The sequence below is a fragment of the Otolemur garnettii genome, unplaced genomic scaffold (genome assembly GCF_000181295.1).
Source record: "Otolemur garnettii isolate 467f Iridium unplaced genomic scaffold, OtoGar3 scaffold00001, whole genome shotgun sequence".
Taxonomy (NCBI): Eukaryota; Metazoa; Chordata; class Mammalia; order Primates; family Galagidae; genus Otolemur; species Otolemur garnettii.
The window spans coordinates 42,755,470-42,763,406 of NW_003852396.1; the positions used below are offsets into that span (position 1 = coordinate 42,755,470).

Consider the following 7,937-nt stretch of genomic DNA (forward strand, 5'->3'; position numbering starts at 1 on the left):
ATTTGGGGGCAATACTCAGAACAAGACCAGAGTCAGTGGGGTGCATTGGCTCTTGCCTATAGTCCCAACAGTCCGGAGGTTGAGGCAGTAGATCACTTGAGCTCATGAGTTCAAGACCAGCCTGAGCTTTTCTGTCCACTCCCCCCACTCCCTGAGTACTTGCTTCAAGCTCCGGGGTCCTGCAAAGCTAGTGCTGCTGCTGTCTCCCTTCAGCCGCCATCATGATTATCTGCCAGGACCTCATCAGCCACAGTGAGATGTGTTCTCCAACATTTACAAGATCCGAGACATCATGGACAGCCTCTGCCTAGAGGTGGAGGGAAAGATGGTCAGTAGGACAGAAAGTAACATTGATGACTCGCTCATTGGTGGAAATGCTTCCGCTGAAGGACCTGAGGGCGAAGGTACCGAAAGCAGTTATCACTGGTGTTGATATTGTCATGAACCATCACTTGCAGGAAACCAGCTTCACAAAAGAAGCCTACAAGAAGTATATCAAAGATTACATGAAGTCAATCAAAGGCCAACTTGAACTACAGAGACCAGAAAGAGTAAAACCTTTTATGACAGGGACTGCAGAACAAATCAAGCATATCCTGGTTAATTTCAAAAACTACTAGTTCTTTATTGGTGAAAACATGAGTACAGATGGCATGATTGCTCTCCTAGAAATACCGTGAGGATGGTGTGACCCCATATATGATTTTCTTTAAGGATGACTTAGAAATGGAAAAATGTTAACAAATTTGGCAATTACTTTGGATCTATCACCTGTCATCACAACTGGCTGCTGCTTGTCATCCACACAACACCAGGACTTAAGACAAACAGGACTGATGTTATCTTGAGCTCTTTAATTTAACCATGATTTCTTTGGAGGGGAGGCATTGTTTTTAAGGAAAAATGTGTCATGTAGGTTGTTTAAAAGTAAAATGCATTTAAACTAATTTGAGAGAATGCCTTTTAGTTTAATACACATTTAAACTAAATTCATCCTGTAGTGTTCCTGGGGAAGCTAGAGACTGGTTGTAGGCCACTACTAGAAAGCATAAGACTGTCATCAGATAGGGTGGCACCTGTGGCTCAAAGGAGTAGGGTGCCGGCCCCATATACCAGAGGTGGCGGGTTCAAACCCAGCCCCAGCCAAAAAAAAAAAAAGAAAAAAAGAAAGACTGTCATCAGAAAAATTCCTGAGACTGGAATATAAAGGAATCAAAAGTTTTAATTCTAAGTTACAGTAAAAGGAGAGACCATGCTCATAGCAGTGCCAGCACTTGAAGTGGAGCCTTAACACATTTCATCACCTACAACGGAAGTAGTAACTGTGGAAGAAATTACAAAGAGAATAAAAAGAGACTACTTCAGAAAAAAAAAAAAAAAGACCAGCCTGTGCCAGAGCAAGACCTCATTTCTAAAAATAGCTGGGTGTTGTGACAGGCATCTGTAGTCCCAACTTCTTGGAAGACTGAGGCAAGAGGATCACTTGAGCCCAAGAGTTTGAGGTTGCTGTGAGCTACATCATGACACTCTACTGAGGGTGACAAGGTGAAACTGTCTCAAAAAAACAAACAACAAAAACAAAAAGAATAAGACTAGAGGAAGCCTCTTGGGTGCACTGAGATCTTTTTGGTTGCCCCTTTAGAAGGGACGTAGGTTTTCATTCCTCCTTCGTAGTGGGTCTTGTCCACCCTGGCCAGGTTTTCCAATTTTCCTTTCTCTTTAGCAGACACCATCTTCTATCCTCTGGGCACTTCTCAGGGAGCTCTCAGCAGTTGACTGAAGTGTCTGGGTGCTTCTTGTGCTCCTCCCAGCAAGTTAGCACAAGGAACACATGGGGTGACGTTCTGCCTCCCAGCCTCTGAGGCTCTCTTTACCATGTTCAGTTACTTTTCTTCCGCGAGACACAGTCACCCAGTTCCTGTCTGGTCTCACTTGTCCTGATGCTGTCTCTGTGGACCGCTGTATGTGGAGGCTAATTCTGATAAAGTCCTGTTCCGCTTTCTCATTCTCCCAGTCAAAACCAGGAATCACAACTAGGTTTTTTCTGGAGTATTATTAGAAATCAGTTAATAGCTGGTATCTGTTGAGAAAACGTTTGAGACCCAGTAGGGGCTTGGCAGAAGAGAATGCCATGTGTGATTATTTAGGGATGTCTGTCGTGGGTGTAGAAGAGACTACCATGTGTGATCGTATTTAGTGATGCCTGTCATAGGTGCAGGAAACAAACAGGATAGTATGTGCCATGTATCTGCCATCTTTTTTTTTTTAGGTTAATTTGAGGGTACAAAGAAATAAGTTACAGTGTTTGCATTTGTTAGGTAGAGTCCCTCTTATAATTGTGTCCTGCCCCCAAGAGGTATGCCATACACCCTAACATTGTGCCCATTTAGTGGGAGCACATCCATTCCCCTTCCTCCTCCCCCACTTATGAATTGATTTGAGATTTTCTCTTATGTGGGTGTATACGAATTATCTATTGTTTCCATATTAGTATTGAGTACATTGAATACTTGCTTCTCCATCCTTGTGATACTTTACTAAGAAGAATGTGTTTCAATTCTGAAAGATGTGTTTCAACTCCAGAAGATGTAAAATCTCTATTCTTTTTAATGGCTGAGTAGTAGTCTATGGTACCATAGCTTGTTAATCATTCCTGGGTTGATGGGCATTTAGGTTGTTTTCACATTTTGGCGATTGTGAATTGAGCTGTGATTAAAAAGTCTAGTGCAAATGTCCTTATGATATCGGCTATCTTTTGTCAAACTTCTGCATCTCTAAGTGGCCTGGTATTAAAAACAGTTTCATAGTTAAGTTTGTCAGGATGGAAACGGACAGTTTTAGGATAAAGAAAACACGATTGTCTTTTCTCCTTTAATCTATGGGCATGGTGAATTATTCCACTTTAAATGATAAAACAACTTCACATTTCTAGGATAAGACCTAACTTAGTCATGGTATATTATATTTTGTATATACTACTAAATTCAATTTGCTAATATTTTAACATATCACAGTATACTTTGAATTAATGTTATACCACTTAATAAACAGGGTGCAATTAAGTTGCACACAAACTTTATGGCCGCCCTGTATAAGGGCCTTCACGACAGCGTATTTCCAGTTTTCTTCCTCCCATTCGGTATACTACTGCTGTCAAACACATTTTTCTTTACTTTTCATAATGTTATATAAAACCACAATACAAAATTAGTATTTCTTGCTTTAAATAGTTAATGATTTTTCTTATAATGAACTTAAGAAACAATAAAAATGTTTCTGGAATTCTTCATTCCAGAATGCATACTAGATTCATATTCCCAAGTGGTATCATTTCCCTTCAGCCTGAAAACATTGTTTCCTGGGATATAGGTCTTCTGGTGATGAATTCCATCAGCTTTTATTTCTCCGGAGATGTCTTTATTTCATGTCATTTTCATTTTTCCCTGGAAAAAGTGTTCTAGATTGACAGTTTTTTTCCTTCAGCACTTTAGATACATTATTTTAAAATCATAAATATGATTAGCATTAATCATACTAATATGAAAACAATAGATAATCTCAATGATAATTTTTATCATTGGTCCCCAGATGTAATGTTTCTTTTTTCCTCTGGCTGCTTTACTTTGTTTTCAGCAATTTGACTATAATGGATGTCTTAAGGTTTTTTGGTTTTTTTAATGTTTATAATGCTTAGGTTTTTTTTTTTTTGGAGACAGAGTTTCTTTCACTTTGTTGCCCTCAGTAGAGTGCTGTAGTGTCACAGCTCACAGCAACTTCCAACCCCTGGGCTTAGGCGATTCTCTTGCCTCAGCCTCCTGAGTAGCTAGGGCTACAGGTGCCCGCCACAACCCCTGGCTATTTTTTGTTGCAGTTTGGCTGGGGCTGGGTTTGAACTCACCACCCTCAGTATGTAGGGCAGGCGCCCTATAATGCTTAGGTTTTATTGAACTTCTCCTGGAGTCTATGGGTTTATGGTTTTAAATAAATTTAGAAATTTGGGGCCATTATTTCTTAGATATTTCTTCTGTGCCATTCTTACTCTCTTTTTCCTTGAGACTCTGCATATGTACGACTGCTTAATGTGACCTCACGGGTAGTTACTAAGGCTGTGTGTAGGTTTTTAGTTCTTTTTCCTTCTGTACTCTAGTTTGAGTAGTTCCTACTGACCTGTCTTCAAGTTGACTAATTTTTTTGTGGTATTCAGTAGCCCATCAGTCAAATGTCTTTGTAAGTATTATAATTTTTATTTCTAAAATTTTCATTTAGTACTTTTTTTATACTTTCCATTTCTCTGCTAAGATTCCCTATGTTCACCTTTTCCTTTACGTCTTGGCCATGTTTATAATAGCTGTCTTAAAGTCCTTGACTGCTAATTTCAACGTTTATGCCATCTCTGGCTCTGCTTCTTTGGATTACTTTTTGTTTGTTTATTTGTTGCTGTTGCTGTTCTTGGTTATGGGTCACATTTTCTGCTCCTTTTTTATGTCTGGTAATTTTTGTTGCTTGCTGACCCTTGTGGGTGTTAACAGTATTGAGAGTCTGAATCTACGTTAACGTCTCTTGCCCTCCCCTTTGTATTTCTTGATAGGGATAATTTTCCTCAAATGTATGAAAAGCTTGAATATAAGCATTTTAGGGGAAAAATTGCTATTTATATTGATCTACACGACAAATAATATGGCAGTTTGGGTTTTTTAGAACAGACTCTGGGTGGGGGTGGGTGGGTGGGTGTTGGTCTCAAGATGTCTGTTACAGATCAATACCTGGGGGAAAAGGGGGATGGGAGCCAGATTGGGCAGAGAAATCAATCAAAACCGTATTGCCAGGCAGGTAAGGTCTCAGCCCCCACCCCCAGCAGCAAGCTCTGGAGTCAGTACTGCCTGTTAGTGTCTTGCAGGAGTTGAAATGGCTAAGTCTTGTCACCTCACCTCCCTCAGGCACCAGATAAGGACTGCCCTGGCTGGGGCGTGACTCTGGGCATGGCACCTCTGCAGCTGAGGCAGACCCTGAAGGAGTGACCAAAGGCTGTCTGTTGACTGTGCCCCCACAGGTGGGCAGCGAGTCCCTTCTCACAGGGAATGTGGTGGTGGATCCCCATCTCTACCACATGAAATGGTGCTTGCTTTGGAAATGAAACTTGAAGACAAATCTTGACACTGACCTTCCCAACCTGAATACCACTCCGAAGCTCCTCCTATTTAGAAATTCTGGAGCCAACAATTGAAATACTAGGAAGTCACGAGGACTAGACTATCATGGAGCCTCACTGGGGTAAAATCAGGGCAGGGGTCCCTGGGAAGACCAGTAGGCTGTCGGTGCATGCATCCATGTACCTACCCACCTGTCCCTCTCTCCACGGGTCTGCCCACAAACGTTCCCCATGTCAGGCTCTTGGTCAGGTACTGGTGTGATGACTGTGGCTCCAACACCTTCTCTATCTGTAAGGAACTCATAGTCAGTGGGGGTGACATCACCAGGAACACAGCAGTCCACACACGGGTGACTAGACTCTCAGCAAGAGGGTCTCAGCTAGATGTTCCCACCTAGTCTGGGTTTAGAAGCCAGCACCAGGCATTGAGAAGTCAGCGCAGCCTAGTCACGAGGCCGTGGACAGGGCTATAAAGGCAAAAAATGCCAAAGTAAGACTTCACACCCTGGTGCAGGTGGCGTGAGTAGGCACAGAAGCGCTAGGACTTGGGCTCTCGGGGAGTTCTATTGTTCCCCAAGCCTAGGTGTCTGGCCACAGGATATAGCTGAGCTTTGAGGGAATGGAGAAATAAGGGGTGAGAAAGCAGAGCCCAGACAGATGTAGGAGTGAAGTGAGATTGGGGGTACCACAGGTGTCTGTGATGGGTGGGAGGCCCACACATTCAGATGGTGAACCTCAGAAGAGAGGGTCCACTTCTTCTAGTGGAGAGAGGCTGCTATTTCTAAAGGGACTGACAGGGGACCTGCCTACCAGGATATTAAACTGAGAAGGTCACAGTGAATGAGAAAGAGGAAAGTCAGCCCTGAAATGGACACCTGCCTGGGAGGCTCTTCCTTGGCAGACTGTGACCCTCAGCTGAGGGCTCCAGTGGACAGAGGGGAGGCTGACAGCCAAGACTGGCCCTCCCCATGTGGGAAGGCCTTGGATCTACCTCGGGGCTATAGTCATTATTTCCCAGACTTCTGCCCTTTGGGGAGCTTGAGGCAAGTCCAAAACCTTTTACAGTTTCTATTCTTCAACCTGGAAATATAGTCTGCACCTACTGCGGAGGCAAAGCAGCTCCCTTGTCTGAAACACACCTGCTTATGCTGCCGTCTCACCCGAAGATCAAGGGAGGCTGCCAGGAAAGACTGGCCTTTGGAAGGCTGGGGGCCCACACGGCCACCATTCCAATGAGAATTGCCTGATAGGCCTAAGGAGGCAGACCAGGGAAGCCAGAGGAGGCCTTCTGGAAGCCGCAGCAGTAATATGATTTCTGGGCAATTAAAGGCTTTTTATCAATGCTCTGGTACTTTCTGAATATATGGCATGAAAAAAACAGCTTAAGGTTTCAGAAGACATTTGTTTTTTGGAGAAAAGTGAAAGGAAAAAGAGATCAGCTGTTTTTCTGCTGGGACAAATTCTCTCGCACCTAGGCTACAGGAAAGAAGACCCAAACCAAAACGTGATTCTTCGGAGTAGAAGACGCTTCTTGGGCAGCGTCACCCTCTCCCCAGGGTGGGCATTTTGGGCCTTCTCCACAAGTTTCCCATTGGTCCAGATTCCTTCTTCAAAAAACAGAGACCCTCAGGCATGAAACCTCCACCTACAGAATCCAAGTGCTGCCACCGTCCCTGGGCTGAATCAGCAGCATCCATCCTCCTGCTCCAGGGCAGGTCCCAGCCTGTGCTCAGGCGCCCTTCTCCCCGGGCTGTCCCAGAACACCTACCTGCCTGTCAGCAGTCCCCTCCAGCCTCTTGCTGTCCACTGCTCCCTTCCCTTTGGCTGAGCAACCTGCATACACGTACTCCCCTGAGAGGCAGATGCTCCCTGCACTGGCTCCCCCGCACACTAATGCCTTTTCCCCCCTCTCTTTACCTCATATCTAACTTTTCTATCTCAACTGCCTCCTGGGCCTTCCACCCTTGAGCACATTGCAGTTGGCTAGTCACAGCTGATGGATACTTTTCAGCAAGTCCTATCACACTTGACCTCTCTGCACCATTTGGCACTGTTGGCCAGTCCATTCTCCTTGAGTCTTTCCTCTCCCTGGGATGTCCCTAGCACAATTATATCCTTGTTTTTCCCAATTTCCTTTTTTGCCTTTCGATCCCCTTTTTTTTGCCTGCTCTTCACACATCAGTGTCAATAGCTTTGCCTCTAGCATCCTCCTGGTTTTTAGATGCTCTCTGGCAGCCATCCATCCACAAACGTGCATTCTTCTGTCATGATCTCAAGTCCTTATCTTGAGCTCAGACGTGCCTCCTGAGCTGCTGATCCATGCCTCCGCAGTCTACCTGTCATCTCCCAAAGATGTACCATAGACACCTAAAGAAAGGAACTGCCACTTTCCGATTCTCCCTTCTCCTGTGTTATCTTAGTCAATGGCCTCAATACCTGTGGTTGCTTGGCCCAGAACCCCAGGGGCTGCCCTGACCCCCTCTACTTGTGAACTTGCCTCAATTCCCTCCTCCTCTGTGCCGCCTCTGATTTACCACTGCCCAGCTTGATCCCTGTAACCCCAGTCATCCCAGCTGCCACCTCTAGCCCTGCTCATGCTCTCTGACACTCCTCAAATGCCTTCTATGTGGCAAGAACAATCTTTTTAAAGCACACAGCTGAGCATCTCTCTCCTCTGCCAGTCACCATCAATGGCTCCCACACTGTTTACTTAAAGTGCAATCTTCTCAATATATTCTACAAAACTGTCTTTCACCTGAATACTATTGGCCCCTCCGACCACCCACCC

General features: G+C 44.5%; 1 pseudogene; it reads left to right on the forward strand.

Annotated features, from left to right (window-relative positions):
• The first annotated feature begins 221 nt into the window (after positions 1–221).
• On the forward strand, positions 222–620 carry LOC100958305 (annotated as a pseudogene).
• The last annotated feature ends 7,317 nt before the right edge of the window (positions 621–7,937 follow it).